Source organism: Cetorhinus maximus, chromosome 22 (assembly GCF_964194155.1).
Source record: "Cetorhinus maximus chromosome 22, sCetMax3.hap1.1, whole genome shotgun sequence".
Classification (NCBI taxonomy): Eukaryota; Metazoa; Chordata; class Chondrichthyes; order Lamniformes; family Cetorhinidae; genus Cetorhinus; species Cetorhinus maximus.
In genome coordinates, this window is record NC_135900.1 from 61390583 (window position 1) to 61408162 (window position 17580).

Consider the following 17580-nt stretch of genomic DNA (forward strand, 5'->3'; position numbering starts at 1 on the left):
TTTCCATGAGCATTGTAAGGACTTCCTTAACAATTGATTCTAGCATTTTCACACTGACTGATGTTGGATTAGCTGGTCTATATTTCACTGTTTTATCTCTCCCCGGTTTCTTGAATAGCGGTCTCACAGTTGTTAACTTCTGAGTCACTGGGACTGTTCTAGAATCTAGACAATTTCTCCAGCAACATCTTTTAGAACCCTTGGATCTGGGCCATCAGACCCTGGGGATTTGTTGGCTTTTAGTCCTTTAGGTTTCTCTGATAATTCATATCAGCAGAGAAGAAAGTACTTAAGATTCATTACTCTTAGCAGCCTCTTGGTTACCCTCTATTTCTGTTATGTAGTTTGTGCCTTCTACTGTGAAAACAAGTACAAAATATTTGTTCAATATTTCTTTCATTTCTTCATTTGCCACAATAATTTCTCCTGTCTCTGTCTCTAAGGGACCAACATTTACTTTTGCCATTGTATTCCTTTTCATAAATGTGTAAAAACTCTTACAATCTATTTTTATATTCCTGGCTAGTTTAGTTTCCCTTTTCTGGTTTCTACAACACTTCCAATCCTCAAGCTTACTACTATTGTTCACAACCCTGTAAACTTTTTCTTTTATTCAAATACAATCCTTAACTTTCTTCAATCCTTAACTTTCTTCAATCCTTAACTTTCTTTTCTCCCTGAGTTTTTGTTTTTCAATTCAACTGATGTTTTTTGAAAATGTTGCATCATCCATTTTAAATGTTTCTCACTATTTATTTACCACCATACCTTTTAGTTTATTTACCAAATTGACTTCAGCCAGCTGTCCCCTCATAATTATGTAATTGGCATTGTTTAAGTTTAAGATTCTTGTTTTGGACTCAAGTGTGTCACTCTCAAACTTAATATAGAATTCAATTGTATTATGATCACTTTTTCCCCCAGAAGACCTTTTACTATGAGATTAATTAACTTCCAGGCTACCTTGGCAAATTTAATTTATCCAATCTATCTGAATATTAAAACCACCCGTGATTACTCAATTTCCTTTGTTACAAGCGCCATTTATTTTTTGCTTAATGTTCTGTCCAGTGATATAACTATATTCAATTATTCCCACCAGTGTTTTCTAACCCTTGTTATTATTAACCTGCAACCACACTGACTCTACCTCCTGCTCTCCTGAGTCAAGGTCCTTTCTTACTACTGTCCTTTACTATCAGAGCTACACCTCCTCCATTTACATTCTGCCTGCCTTTTCAAAATATTGTGCACCCTGGAATATTTACTTCTCAACCTTTGTCACCTTGTCACCATGGACTGAATGCCAAGGTCCTTCTTGGGAGTGGAAGTGGGACATGCTATCATTTGGATGAGGAGTGGGCTCGTGAGGATATTCTGTGATGGCCAGTCAATTAACTACTGACAAGATGAGGAGCAGTGATGGTGATGTGAGGTCACACGTTGGGAGTATTAGCACTATTTTTAAAGGGCTGCCAGCACTCTGGATCCAGCCAGAAAAGCGCCTGCAAGGAAGAGCAGCAAAAGAAGGCCTGTCCAAGAATGGCAGAGGTAAGATCCTGGGTGGCTGCATAGTTGAACTACGTCTCCCTGTAGGTTCTCTCCAAGCAGCTCAGGGAAGGCGGAAGGTCCTCTCCCTCTGGGATGGGAGGAGGGTACCCAACCACCAGAGTAAGCAAGTCTGGACAGTGATGTAGAGAAGGTCAGCAGCCGTGTGGTCAGCATTGGAATCTGAATGTAGTGTCGTAAGTGGGTGAATGACTGCATGGGTTCTGTCGTGGTGAGTTCACTAGTTTGCTTTCCCTTAGGTATGCTTGTGACAATGCCTACGAATGAGCACACTAAAAGAGGAATGCAAACACAGCCCCTGGCAGAGCCTGGGGCCAGGCATCAGCATTGCTTGTCACAGATATGGCAGCATCTTAGTGAATGGCCCCGCTCCATCAGAGTTGACTCTTGTACTGTCGCTTCTGAATGGTCACATGAAGGAGGGATTCCTGTGGTTCCAACATGGACAGTCAGGTGACCACCAGCATTGGGGTTGTGCTTAACTTTGTTGGGCAACTGACAATGGTCATCAATGGGCTTGCAGAGGAAGGCAGTCCACAATGTGAAGAAAAGGGTAAAGACCAGTGGTGGTGTCCCATTCCTCACAATGCTGACTCCCAGAGAGCAGGAGGCACTAGAATTTGGAGGACAGCATGGGGGCTGTTCCATCGCAGATAGTGAGATATGAGTGGAGAGATGTGAGAGTGATTGGCCTAATGGAGTAGATGAGGCATTGTGCCTATGTGTCCATTACATGTCATGTGGAGCTCCACATGAGAAGTAGACTGGAGGATGTGATGGAGTGCACATTCCCTTCTAATTAATCTTCTCTCTCGATGCAGGCCAAATTTAAGAGCAATCAGCTCCAGAGACCGAGGAACAGCCACCCACCTCTGAGGAGGAGGAAGTCTCAGAAAATGCACCTCCAGCTGTAGGGCCCAGCGCTGCTGCAGCTAATGACAGTCCCCTGGAGTCCAGCAGGGCGACAAATGCTGGAGCTGCAAGAGGGAACGTCTGGCGAAGATTCCAGGCGCACTGAACACCCTAGCACGGACGATGGAGGAGTCCACGCAGGCCAGAAGTACCACCATGTTCCTGGTGTGTGTGCACTTAGCTTAATCTATCAAGAGATTTCTGACCCTCATGGAGAGCCATATCAAGCACACAGTAGATGCCAGAGATGCGTGCAAACCTGCATGTCATCACTAACTCCATGAGCTTTGTGGAGCAACGACTGGGCAAGGGGGTGGGGTTTGCAAGGTGCCCGGACTCACTCCTCAGGTGAGAACAGGGGTACAGGTGTACCTTGAAAGGGCAGAGGAGAGGGAGCTTGATGCACCTGGAGGCTGCCCACAGGACACTCTGGTATGGACATCTACACCTCAGTCCCTTTGAAGCTATTGCTTCAGTTAGACAGAGGAGGCTCCTGCATTTGTGCAGGAGATTCGGGATCTACCAGTTCAAACATGGACAAAAGAGCTGAACTCCAGAGGTGAGGTGAGAGTGACTGCCCTTGACATCAAGGCCACATTTGACTGAGTGTGGCATCAAAGAGCCCCAGCAAAACTGAGGTCAATGGGAATCAGGGGGAATACCCTCCATTGGTTGGAGTCATACCTAGCACAAAGGAATATGGTTGTGGTTGTTGGAGGTCAATTATCTTAGTTCCAGGACATCACTGCAGGAGTTCCTCAGGATAGTGTCCTAGACCCAACCATCTTCAACTGCTTCATCTTCCTTCCACCATAAGGTCGGAAGTGTGTCTCTCCAACAAGAGAGATTCTAACCATCGCCCCTTGACATTCAATGGCATTACTATCGCTGAAGCCCCCACTATCAACATCCTGGGGGTTACCATTGACCAGAAACTGAACTGGGCCAGCCATATAAATACTGTGGCTACAAGAGCAAGTCAGATGCTAGGAATCCTGCAGTGAGTAACTCACCTCCTGACTCCCCAAAGCCTGTCCACCATCAACTAGGTACAAGTCAGGAGTGTGATGGAATACTCTGCATTTGCCTGGATGACTGCAGCTCCAACAACACTCAAGAAGCTTGACACCATCCAGGACAAAGCAGTCTGCTTGACTAGCACCCCATTTACAAACATTCTCACCCTCCACGACTGACGCACAGTAGCAGCAGTGTGTACCATCTACAAGATACAGTGCAGGAATTCACCAAGGCTCCACTGGCAGCACCTTCCAAACCCACGACTTCTACCATCTAGAAGGACAAGGGCAGCAGATAGATAGGAACACCACCACCTGGAAGTTCCCCTTCAAGTCATTCACCATCCTGACTTGGAAATATATCGCCGTTCCTTCACTGTCGCTGGGTCAAAATCCTGTAGCTCCTTCCCTAACAGCGGTTTGTATCTACACCACATGGACTACAGCAGTTCAAGAAGGCAGCTCACCACCACCTTCTTATGGGCAATTAGGGATGGGCAATAAATGCTAGCCTAGCTAGCGATGCTCACATCCATAAAATGAATAAAAAGAGAATTCTCTCTCTCCGACTCCTGACTCTCTGTCTTTGTCTCCAGCCTCTCTCTGTCTGGCTCCAGACTCTCTCTCTCTGGCTCCGGACTCACTCTCTCCAGCTCCCGACTCTCTCTTCAGCTCCAGACTCTCTCTCTGGCTCCCAACTCTCTCTCCTGCTCCTGACTCTCACTCTGGCTTCCGACTCTTTCTTTGACTCTGGAATCTCTCTCTGGCTCCCAACTCTCTCTCCTGCTCCTGACTCTCACTCTCCGGCTGCGGCTCTGGGCCCTCTCTCTTCGGCTCCAGACTCTCTCTACAGCTCCGGACTCTATCTCTCCGGCTCTGAACTCTATCTCTCCAGCTCCAGACTCTCTGCTTGACTGTGGACTCCCTCTTTCCAGCTCCCGACTCTCTCTCTCCAGCACTGGACTTTCTCCATCTCTGGGCACTCCCTCTCCTTCTCCCAACTCTCTTTCTCTGGCTCCAAAATCTTTCTCCTGCTCCAGGCTCTCTCTCTGGCTCCAAACTCTCTCTCTCTGGCTCCAGACTGTCTCTCTGGCCATAAGACCATAAGACATAAGAGTAGAAATTAGGCTAATCGGCCCATCGAGTCTGCTCCACCATTCAATCATGGCTGATAAGTTTCTCAACCCCATTCTCCCGCCTTCTCCCCGTAACCTTTGATCCCCTTACCAATCAAGAACCAGACTCTTTCTATGGCTCCAGACTCTCTCCGGCTCCAGACTACTCTCTGCCTCTCTGTCTCCCGACTCTCTCTCTCCGGCTCCAGACTCTCTCTCTGTCTCCCGACTCTCTCTCTCTGGCTCCAGACTCTCTCTCTGGCTTGCGACTCCCTCTCTGGCTCCGGGCTCTATCTCTCTGGCTCCAGGCACCCCCTCCGGCTCAGGACTCAATTTCTCTGGCTCCCGACTCTCTCTCCAGCTCTGCACACTCTCTCTGGCTCTCGAATCCCTCTTTGGCTACTGACTCTCTCTCCGAGTCCGGACTCTCTCTCCAGCTCTGGAGTCTCACTCTCCGGATCCGGCTTCTGACTCTCTCTCTGGCTCCTGACTCTCACTCTGACTCTGCGTTCTCTCTCTCTGGCTTTGGACTCTCTCCCTGACTCCGGAATCTGTCTCTGGCTCTCGGCTTTCTCTCCAGCTCTGGACTCACTCTCTCTGGCTCCGGACTCTCTCTCCAGCTGTGCACACTCACTCTCCAGCTCCGGACTCTCTCCCTGGCTCCAGATTCTCTCTCTCTGACTCCAGACTCTCTCTCTCTGGCTCTGCACTCTCCCTTCAGATCTGGACTTTCTCTCTGGCTTCAGAGTCTCTCTTGCCGATTCCCGAATCCTTTTACGTTTCCGGACCCTCTCTCTGTCTGGCTCCTGACTCTCCCTCTGGCTCTGGACTCTCTCTCTGGCTTCAGACTCTCTCTCCAGCACTGGACTCTCAAACTCTAGCTCCAGACTCAAAAATACCTGGAAAAACTCAGCAGGTCTGGCAGCATCTGCGGAGAGGAGCACAGTTAACGTTTTGAGTCCGAAGGACTGTTCAACAGAACTAAGTAAAAATAGAAAAGAGGTGAATTATAAGTTAGTTTTAGTTTGCTCCTTAAACTAGCTTATATTTCACCTCTATTCTATTTTTACTTAGTTCTGCTGAAGGGTCATTCGGACTCAAAACGTTAACTGTGCTCCTCTCCGCAGATGCTGCCAGACCTGCTGAGTTTTTCCAGGTATTTTTGTTTTTGTTTTGGATTTCCAGCATCCGCAGTTTTTTGCTTTGATCTAGCTCCAGACTCTCTCTCTGGCTCTGGGCTCTCTCTCTCTGCCTCCAGAATCTCACTCTGGCCTCTGACTCACTCTCTGGCTCTGGACGCTATCTCTCTGGCTCCAGACTCTCCCTTTGGATCCGGATTCACTTTCTCCGGCTCTCGACTCTCTCTCCTGCTCCGGACTCTCTCTCTCTGCAGCTCTGGACTCTCTGGCTCCAGACTCTCTCTCTGACTCCGGGCTCCCTCTCTCTCTGACTCTGGATTCTCTCTCCCTGACTCTGGATTATCTCTCCCTGGCTCCCGGCTCTCTCTCTGACTCTGGACTCTCTCTCTGACTCCGGGCTCCCTCTCTCTCTGACTCTGGATTATCTCTCCCTGGCTCCCGGCTCTCTCTCTGACTCCGGACTCTCTCTGACTCTGGATTCTCTCTCCCTGACTCTGGATTATCTCTCCCTGGCTCTGGATTATCTCTCCCTGGCTCCCGGCTCTCTCTCTGACTCTGGACTCTCTCTCTGACTCCGGGCTCCCTCTCTCTATGACTCTGGATTATCTCTCCCTGGCTCCCGGCTCTCTCTCTGACTCTGGACTCTCTCTGACTCTGGACTCTCTCTGACTCTGGACTCTCTCTGACTCCGGACTCTCTCTCCGGCTCCGGACTCTCTCTGACTCCGGACTCTCTCTCCGGCTCTGGACTCTCTCTCTGACTCTGGACTCTCTCTCTGACTCCGGACTCTCTCTCTGACTCTGGACTCTCTCTGACTCTGGACTCTCTCTCCGGCTCCGGACTCTCTCTCCGGCTCCGGACTCTCTCTCCGGCTCCGGACTCTCTCTCCGGCTCCGGACTCTCTCTCCGGCTCCGGACTCTCTCTCCGGCTCCGGACTCTCTCTCCGGCTCCGGACTCTCTCTCCGGCTCCGGACTCTCTCTCTGGCTCCGGACTCTCTCTCCGGCTCTGGACTCTCTCCGACTCCGGACTCTCTCCGGCTCCGGACTCTCTCTCCGGCTCCGGACTCTCTCTCCGGCTCTGGACTCTCTCTGACTCTGGACTCTCTCTGACTCCGGACTCTCTCCGGCTCCGGACTCTCTCTCCGGCTCCGGACTCTCTCTGACTCTGGACTCACTCCGGCTCCGGACTCTCTCTCCGGCTCCGGACTCTCTCTCCGGCTCCGGACTCTCTCTGACTCCGGACTCTCTCCGGCTCCGGACTCTCTCTCCGGCTCCGGACTCTCTCTGACTCTGGACTCTCTCTCCGGCTCCGGACTCTCTCTCCGGCTCCGGACTCTCTCTCCGGCTCCGGACTCTCTCTCCGGCTCCGGACTCTCTCTCCGGCTCCGGACTCTCTCTCCGGCTCCGGACTCTCTCTGACTCTGGACTCTCTCTGACTCTGGACTCTCTCTCCGGCTCCGGACTCTCTCTCCGGCTCTGGACTCTCTCTCTGACTCTGGACTCTCTCTCCGGCTCCGGACTCTCTCTCCGGCTCCGGACTCTCTCTCCGGCTCCGGACTCTCTCTGACTCTGGACTCTCTCTCCGGCTCCGGACTCTCTCTCCGGCTCCGGACTCTCTCCGACTCCGGACTCTCTCCGGCTCCGGACTCTCTCTCCGGCTCCGGACTCTCTCTGACTTCGGACTCTCTCTCCGGCTCCGGACTCTCTCTCCGGCTCCGGACTCTCTCTCCGGCTCCGGACTCTCTCTCCGGCTCCGGACTCTCTCTCCGGCTCCGGACTCTCTCTCCGGCTCCGGACTCTCTCTGACTCTGGACTCTCTCTGACTCTGGACTCTCTCTCCGGCTCCGGACTCTCTCTCCGGCTCTGGACTCTCTCTCTGACTCTGGACTCTCTCTCCGGCTCCGGACTCTCTCTCCGGCTCCGGACTCTCTCTCCGGCTCCGGACTCTCTCTGACTCTGGACTCTCTCTCCGGCTCCGGACTCTCTCTCCGGCTCCGGACTCTCTCTCCAGCTCCGGACTCTCTCTCCGGCTCCGGACTCTCTCTCCGGCTCCGGACTCTCTCTCCGGCTCCGGACTCTCTCTCCGGCTCCGGACTCTCTCTCCGGCTCCGGACTCTCTCCGGCTCCGGACTCTCTCCGACTCCGGACTCTCTCCGGCTCCGGACTCTCTCTCCGGCTCCGGACTCTCTCTGACTCTGGACTCTCTCTCTGACTCTGGACTCTCTCTCCGGCTCCGGACTCTCTCTCCAGCTCCGGACTCTCTCTGACTCCGGACTCTCTCCGGCTCCGGACTCTCTCTCCGGCTCCGGACTCTCTCTGACTCTGGACTCTCTCTCTGACTCTGGACTCTCTCTCCGGCTCCGGACTCTCTCTCCGGCTCCGGACTCTCTCCGACTCCGGACTCTCTCCGGCTCCGGACTCTCTCTCCGGCTCCGGACTCTCTCTCCGGCTCCGGACTCTCTCTCCGGCTCCGGACTCTCTCTCCGGCTCCGGACTCTCTCTCCGGCTCCGGACTCTCTCTCCGGCTCCGGACTCTCTCCGACTCCGGACTCTCTCCGGCTCCGGACTCTCTCTGACTCCGGACTCTCTCCGGCTCCGGACTCTCTCTCCGGCTCCGGACTCTCTCTGACTCTGGACTCTCTCTCGGACTCTGGACTCTCTCTCCGGCTCCGGACTCTCTCTCCGGCTCCGGACTCTCTCCGACTCTGGACTCTCTCCGGCTCCGGACTCTCTCTCCGGCTCCGGACTCTCTCTCCGGCTCCGGACTCTCTCCGACTCCGGACTCTCTCCGGCTCCGGACTCTCTCTCCGGCTCCGGACTCTCTCTGACTTCGGACTCTCTCTCCGGCTCCGGACTCTCTCTCCGGCTCCGGACTCTCTCTCCGGCTCCGGACTCTCTCTCCGGCTCCGGACTCTCTCTCCGGCTCCGGACTCTCTCTCCGGCTCCGGACTCTCTCTCCGGCTCCGGACTCTCTCTCCGGCTCCGGACTCTCTCTGACTCTGGACTCTCTCTGACTCTGGACTCTCTCTCCGGCTCCGGACTCTCTCTCCGGCTCTGGACTCTCTCCCTGACTCTGGACTCTCTCTCCGGCTCCGGACTCTCTCTCCGGCTCCGGACTCTCTCTGACTCCGGACTCTCTCCGGCTCCGGACTCTCTCTCCGGCTCCGGACTCTCTCTGACTCTGGACTCTCTCTCTGACTCTGGACTCTCTCTCCGGCTCCGGACTCTCTCTCCGGCTCCGGACTCTCTCTGACTCCGGACTCTCTCCGGCTCCGGACTCTCTCTCCGGCTCCAGACTCTCTCTGACTCTGGACTCTCTCTCCGGCTCCGGACTCTCTCTCCGGCTCCGGACTCTCTCTGACTCTGGACTCTCTCTCTGACTCTGGACTCTCTCTCCCTGGCTCTGGATTATCTCTCCCTGGCTCCCGGCTCTCTCTCTGACTCTGGACTCTCTCTCTGACTCCGGGCTCCCTCTCTCTCTGACTCTGGATTATCTCTCCCTGGCTCCCGGCTCTCTCTCTGACTCTGGACTCTCTCTGACTCTGGACTCTCTCTGACTCCGGACTCTCTCTCCGGCTCCGGACTCTCTCTGACTCCGGACTCTCTCTCCGGCTCTGGCCTCTCTCTCTGACTCTGGACTCTCTCTCTGACTCCGGACTCTCTCTCTGACTCTGGACTCTCTCCGACTCCGGACTCTCTCTCCGGTTCCGGACTCTCTCTCCGGCTCCGGACTCTCTCTCCGGCTCCGGACTCTCTCTCCGACTCCGGACTCTCTCTCCGGCTCCGGACTCTCTCTCCGGCTCCGGACTCTCTCTCCGGCTCCGGACTCTCTCTCCGGCTCCGGACTCTCTCTCCGACTCCGGACTCTCTCTCCGGCTCCGGACTCTCTCTCCGGCTCCGGACTCTCTCTCCGGCTCCGGACTCTCTCTCCGGCTCCGGACTCTCTCTCCGGCTCTGGACTCTCTCTCCGGCTCCGGACTCTCTCTGACTCCGGACTCTCTCCGGCTCCGGACTCTCTCTCCGGCTCTGGACTCTCTCTCCGGCTCCGGACTCTCTCTCTGGCTCTGGACTCTCTCTCCGGCTCCGGGCTCCCTCTCTCTCCAGCTCTGGACTCTCTCTCCGGCTCCAGACTCTCTCTCTGACTCCGGGCTCCCTCTCTCTCTGGCTCCAGATTTTCTCTCTGGCTCCTGACTCTCTCTCCATCTCTGGGCTCTCTCTCACTGGCTTCGGACGCTCTCTCCAGCTCCAGAATCTCTCTCTAGCCTCCGACTCTCTCTCTCTGGCTCTGGAATCTCTCTCTGGCTCTGGACTCTCCCTCTCTGGCTCTGGACGGTCTCTCTCCAGCTCTGGACTCTCACTCTCTGGCTTTGGCTCAAGACTTTTTCTTTCTGGCTCCGGAACCTCTCTCTGGCTACGATTCTCTCTCCAGCTCAGGACTCTCTCTCTCCGGCTCCGGCCTCTATCTCTGACTCTCGACTCTCCGGCTCTGGGCTCTCTGTCCGTCTCCGGAATCTCTCTCTGGCTCTGGACTCGCTCTCTCTCCCGCTCCATAATCTCTCTCCAGCTCCGGACTCTCTCTCTCTGGCTCCAGACTCCCTCTCTGGCCTCCGACTCTCTCTCCGGTTCTGAACTGTCTCTGGATCCAGACTCTCCCTTCAGCTCCGGACTCACTCTCTCCGGCTCCCAACTCTCCCTCTCCAGCTCCAGACTCTCTCTCTGGCTCCGGAATCTCTCTCTGGCTTCCGAGTCTCTCTGGCTCCAGGCTCTCTCTCTCTCCAGCTCCAGGCTTTCTCTCTGGCTCCTGACTCTCTCTCTTCGGCTCTGGGCTCTCTCTCCGGCTCTGGAGCCTCACTCTCTGGCTCCAGTTCTCCCTCCAGCTCTGGAGTCACACTCTCCAGCTCCCGACTCTATCTCCGGCCCTGGACTCTCTCTCTCTCTGGCTCCCGACTCTAACTCTGGCTCTGGACTTTCTCTCTCTGGCTCCGGAATCTCTCTCTGGCTCTGAACTCTCTCTCTCCGGCTCCAGCCTTTGTCTCTGGCTCTGGATTCTCTCTCTGGCTCTGGATTCTCTCTCTGGCTCTGGACTCCCTCTCTGGCTCCTGACTCTGCAACTCCCAACTCTCTCTCCATTATTAACTCTCTTTACGCTCCTGACTATTTCTTTTCTCCTGGTTCTGCAGCTTCAGACTCTCTCCATTTCCTGAATCTTTCTCCTGATCCTGAGTCTCTCCCTGGCTCTGCTTTATTCATCAGGCTCGCATGAGGATCACATCTCTTCTTAACCGGAATGACCTTGAGTAACTCAGTACTCTCACGGCTATCATTTCTGACCAACCTATCCTTTCTACATCCTAACACACCCACCTGAAAAGTCTTTCTCATCTAGATCGATCTTGTGATTGCTGTCATCTATAGTTTTTGCATTTTATTTTATATTTTCTATTTTAAATTAATTCTCTTGCACATATATACGTCGGCTTAGACTGGGCAGAAAATTGTTTGTTCAAACCCCATTATGCTTGAGACTCATACAGGTAATACCTAACACATAGGAAGAAGGTTGTGATTGTGGGAAACCAATCAATTCAGCTCTCAGATCATCACTGCAGGAGTTCCTCAGCGCAGTGTCCTAGGCCCAAGCACCTTCAGCTGCATCATCAATGACCTCCCTCCGTCATAAAGTCCGAAATGGGGATGTTCGGTGATGATTGCACAATGGTCACAACTCCTCAGATACTGAGTCTGTGCCCATATGCAGCAGGACCTGGATCACATTCAGGTTTGGACTGATAAGCAGCACAAATGCCAGTCAATGATCGTTTCCAGCAAGAGAGAATTTAAACATCTCCCCTTGATGTTTAATGGCATTACCATCACTGAATTCCCCACTAGCAACATCCTGGGGGTGACCATTGATCAGGAACTGAACTGGGCCAGCCATATAAATACTGTGAAGACAAGAGCAGGTCAGAGGCTGGGAATCCTGTGGAGAGTACCTCACCTCCTGACTCTCCAAAGCCTGTTCACAATCGACAAAGCACAAGTCAGGAATGTGATGGAACACTCCCCACTTGCCTGAATGAGTGCAACTCCAACAACACTTAAGAAGCTTGACCCCATCCAGGGTAAAGCAGCCCACTTGATTGGCAGCCCCATCCGTCACCTGAAACATTCATTCCCTCCATCACTTGCGGACATTGGGAGCATGTGTGCTATCTAACGTTACAATGTCCATAAGTATCCCCGAAGAGATCAAGCGTCCCTGCCAATTCATGGGCGTTACCAGCCAAAATGGGGAAGGTTAATTCAGGAAGGGACCAAACACATCAAGAGACTTCATTGGGAACATGCAGAGATGAAGTTGAGGTGTTGGACAGAGTGCACAATCTTCCAAACACCTCAACTATCTGACCCTCCATGTATCATTTGCCCCGCACGTGTCAGAGTCAGCAGATAATGCATTGGGCTTATCAGCTATTTCAGAACCCACCAAAGCGGAATGGAAGCAAGTCATTCCCAACCCGAGGGACTGCCTAAGAAAAAGAAAAAGTCACAAGTTGCAATACAGCAATTCGTCAAGGCTTCTTCAACTGCACCTCTGAAACCCACAACCTCTACCTCCTAAAAGGACAAGGGCAGCAGACACATGCACATGGGAACACCACCACCAGCAATTTTCCCTCCAAGCCACTCACCATCCTTGGAAATATATCGCCGTTCCTTCACTGTCACTGGGTCAAAATCCTGGAACTCCCTTCCTAATAGCACTGTGGGCGTACCTACACCACCACTACTGCAACAGTTCAAGAAAGCAGCTCACCACCACCTTTCAACGACACTTAGGGATGGGCAATAAACGCTGGCCTAGACAGCAACAATGAATAAATAAAATAAAATGGCTACAGCAGGAGTTCTGGGAACTCTTGCAGTAATTTATCTGGGCTGATGCTCCAATGTATTCCTGAGGACATTGTCAGCATCATTGCTGCCTTTTGCATGCCCTGGTCAACTATGCTCCCATCTGCCTATTCCAATGAACCAGATGGATATTGAAGATCCCATGATACTGTTCAACATACTGGCCAACATTCCTTTTGTAAATGAATTAGATGTTCATTCATCCCATTGCTCTTCATGCTGCTGAATTTGCCTATGTAAACATTGTACTTCCTAGTAAATTATTTTATGCGAAACACTTTTCCACCTTACTGAAAGATGTGACAGGGTGATATAAAGGAAAGTGTTGGGCAGGATTTTCCCCGCATTGCACTAAGTACGGGAGCGGGTGTGAAAACTTACGTTTTTCCCACCAACCGCAGTGCTGGGTTTTCACACTGTATCATCCGCTTCCTGCCTCATTAATTATGCACAAGGGGAAACACACCAGATCGCTGGTGGGCTGTTAAATATCAAAGGGAGATGGTTAGGTTTTCTCTTGTTGGAGATGGCCATTGACTGGCATTTGTGTGGCATGAATGTTACTTGCCCAAGAAAGCCAAATCTGAATGTTGTCTAGGTCTTGCTTCATGCAGGCTTCATTATCTAAGGAGTTGGAACTCCCCCCTTCACAGCACTGTGGGTGTACCTACATCACAGGCACTGCACTGATTCAAGAAGGCAGCTCATCACTCCCTTCTCAAGGGCAGCTAGGGATGGGCAATAAATGTTGGCCTAGCCAGCGATGCCCACATCCCATGAATGAATCAAAAAAAGGAACTGGAATTGGATGCCAATAAAATCCAAATTTAGATAATGTCCAAAATTTGCCAACAATCTATTGAAAATAATTAGTTGGCAAAATAAGGTGTTCCCTTCACCTCTGGTAGTTTGTAAATAGTCCAGATTAATGGAAATACAAATCTTGTCTTCTTGCATAGTGATTGAATGCAAATGAAATGAGTTTTAGATGTTTTAACTCAATTTCCAACAGACCTTAGCTAATACTGATAACAGCTGCAATATCTCACCTCTTGAGTGCAGATGGAATTCAATCAAGCGTTAGATCCGTAGGAAGATAAATGTTGATTTATAATCACTGACTTCTGTCCTACCCAAAATAAAACTTTGAGAGGCCTACCATTAACATATCCTAGGTTATAGCACAGAGATGTAAAATCACCAGATTAGCAGCAGTGACTGTGTAATTACATAAATTACATGTAATGATGTAATAGGCTTTTCAAATGGATATGGCAAAGCTGGTTGCATGGCCAACCATGTCTTGCATATCAACAGAAATGTCTTGTATACTAGCTCTTGCCTGTTACCTGTATTTGTATCTTATTGTCTTTTTTTGGTATGTTATCCTTTTGTACTCATGTCAATGTCAATATCTAAGACTGGATTACTGTCCTACTTCTCGCACCAAGTGGCAATTACTCCCACATCAAGATTGTGTTAAAACTACCGAGGAGTTCTCCTTCCCTTCTGTCCCAACAAATATTCACAGAGTTCAGCAAAACACCCTTCGGCCTCACAGACCTCCCCATCCACCCCCTATATTCCTTAATCCCATTGTGCTTCTGCTGCATGTCCGTTTGTTAGCCCCTGAACATTTTGAAGTGGATGTGCCTATGGCCCGTGTGGACCTCGCCCATTCCCAGCTTGAGGATGCCTACAATGTTCAACATAGCCCCCCTCTACTCACCCTCCCCCCAAGTCATGCGTCTGAGTGCAGCCTTCCCCACTTGTAACCCGCAGTACAGGCCAAGCCCTACAGGCCCTTCTCCTGCCTGAGGTCAGCTGCTGTCCTTCCCCAGTGGAGTCCTCGCTCTGCAGCCCATTAAAAGCCACTCCCGCCTTACTGCTGGCCTGGTGAGTTGGGGGCTGCCTGTGACAACCCCCTGAAAGCGATGTGGTGCTGCCTGCAAACCCTGGTGCTGATTACTGCGAACGCTGTGCAATGCAAGGCAGGCAAACGAACCTCAAAGTGATGAGTGAAGTGCAGGTCGCCAGGTGCAAGTCACTTCTATCCTGTTGTGAGACACGTCTTTCTATTTGCATGCTGCCATGGCCTGGTGATCCAGTGTGGGTGGATGATCCCGGCAAGCAGGGCTTATAATGAATTGGAAATGTATTAAAATGACGTCCCAATGTGCCGCAGTGGGAAACCCAGCTCACCATCGACAGGTGGAGCAGATGATTGCAAACTGGCTTCATGGCGGTGTAAAACTGACTTTTGGCCTTCTTATAATATTTTCCACTCCCGCTTGCCTTGACACCCACCGTGAATGTGAGTGGAAATTCCTGGCCGTTCTTTCCCCAATATATTCTTTATTGATGAAATTGTGACCTCTGGTGGTCACTGTGGCAAAACAGAAAGAATAGATTTTGAAGGTTTCACCAAAATATTTGATAAGGTCATCCTCCCCCCACAAAGTTAAACATTTTCAATTATACTTTTGGTACTTTAAAAATTCCATATTACTACCTTCAAACAACATGCAGGCATTTTTCATTTTATTTAAATTTTGTGCATGTTCAAAGAACAAAGAAAAGTACAGCACAGGAACAGGCCCTTCGGCCCTCCAAGCCTGCGCTAATCAAATTGCCCGTCAACTAAAACATTTTGCACTTCCGGGGTCCATATCCCTCTATTCCCATCCTATTCATGTATTTGTCAAGCTGCCTCTTAAACACCACTATCGTACCTGCTTCCACCACCTCCTCTGGCAGCGAATTCCAAGCACTCACTACCCTCTGCGTAAAAAACTTGCCCCGCACATCTCCTCTATAGTTTTCTCCTCTCACCTATGCCCCCTAGTAATTGACTCTTCCACCCTGGGAAAAAGCTTCTGACTATCTACTCTGTCCACGCCACTCATAATTTTGTAAACTTCTATCAAGTCGCCCTTCAATCTCCTTCGCTCTAGTGAGAACAATCCGAGTTTCTCCAACCTCTCCTCATAGCTAATAACCTCCAGACCAGGCAGCATCCTGGTAAACCTCCTCTGCACCCTCGTCAACGCCTCCATATCCTTCTGGTAATGTGGCGACCAGAATTGACCGCAATATTCCAAGTGTGGCCTAACCAAGGTTCTACACAGTTGCAGCATGACTTCCCAGCTTTTATACTCAATACCCCTGCCAATGAAGGCAAGCATGCCATATGCCTTCCTGACTACCTTATCCACCTGTGTTGCCACTTTCAGTGACCTGTACACCTGTACACCCAGATCCCTCTGCCCGTCAATGCACTTAAGGGTTCTGCCATTTACTGTATAATTCCTGCCTGTATTAGTCCCTGTGGATGATGTAACTTTTTTTACATTTAATCTCAGGATGTGGATGCCCATGGTCACACTGATCATCTATTCCTGGTGGCCCTAAGAATATTCGATACAACTGAGTGGCTTGCTGATCCATTTAAGAGGACAGTTAAGAGTCAACCATATTGGCACAAGACTGGATTCACACAGAGACCTGATAACGAGGACAGGTTTTCTTCCCTAAAGGACACTTGTGAACAAATTAGATTTTTATGACAATCCAACAGTTTCTTGGCCACTTTTACAGCTTTGATTTGATGCCAGCTTTTGATTTCCAGATTTTTAAAAACTGAGTGCATATTCTTGAACTGCTAATTTTGGGACTGTCCCTTCTACTTTCAGGTTTGGAAAATGTGGCAGTGTAGATTGGGAGAAACTGTTCCCTTTGCCAGAGTAGTTAATAGCTAGAGGACACAGATTGAAGGTAATTGGCAAAAGATACACAGGCGACATGAGGGAAACAATTTTTATGCAGCAAAGTGATTAGCATCTGGAATGAAAACAGAAAATGCTGGAAAGACTCAGCAGGTCAGGCAGCATCCATGGAGAGAGAAACAGAGTTAATGTTTCAAGTCCTTATGACCCTTCTTCAGAGCCAGAGCATCTGGAATGCACTGCCTGAGAGGATAGTGGAGGCAAATTGAATTGCGGCTTTCAAAAGAGAATTGAATGAACACCTGAAGATAAAAAAAAATTGCAAGGTTATGGGGAAAGGGCGGTGGACTGCAAAACGCTGAGTAGCTCTTGCAGAGAGCTGGCATTGACACCATGGGTTGAATGGCCTCCTCCTGCCTTATGATTCTCCGTGAACTTGGGTACCTGAAAAGCAGAGGCAAAAGATTTGATTCTGCTGCTTGTTGTGATTAATTATGGAACACTGAGGAACAGATACACCCAGTGTCTCCGTACCGCTAGGGAATATACTTAGTGGTAAGATACTAAAAGGCCCTGTCCCATCCTGCCCAGATTTATCACTAGAGCAACCACAGTAAGAACCTACTCAACAATTCCTGTCCACCCTCCCCAGAAGATGAAATGGGCTTAGTGTTCAACCACTTAAACTAACCTGTTCATTTTAATAGGTATTCAAACTTACATAATTGCACTCTGCTCTGAAGAAGGATCATATGGACTCAAAACATTAACTCCATTTTTCTCTCCACAGATGCTGTTAGACCTGCTGAGCTTTTCCAGCATTTTCTGTTATTGTTTCGGATTTCCAGCATCTGCAGTATTTTGCTTTTATCTTACATAATTACAAACCTTGCTCTAGCCTATCATGTTCCTGCAGCAATGTGTGAGGAGGCTATCATCTAGCTGAGACAACTATAGCCAACTGAAAAAAATATTCTGCTGCGGACCACATGGGCAAGTTACCAGTGATCTGCTGGTCGCAATGGAACTTTTCAGAATGAGCTGCCAATTTCAAGAGATGAGAATTAGTAATGACCAGCTGTAGTATAAAGGGTTAATGTTAAATACAGTATATAAATACATAGTTTGCATCATCGGTGGCATAAGATTACATGACAACAGAGCACGGAGAGAGATGGTTCT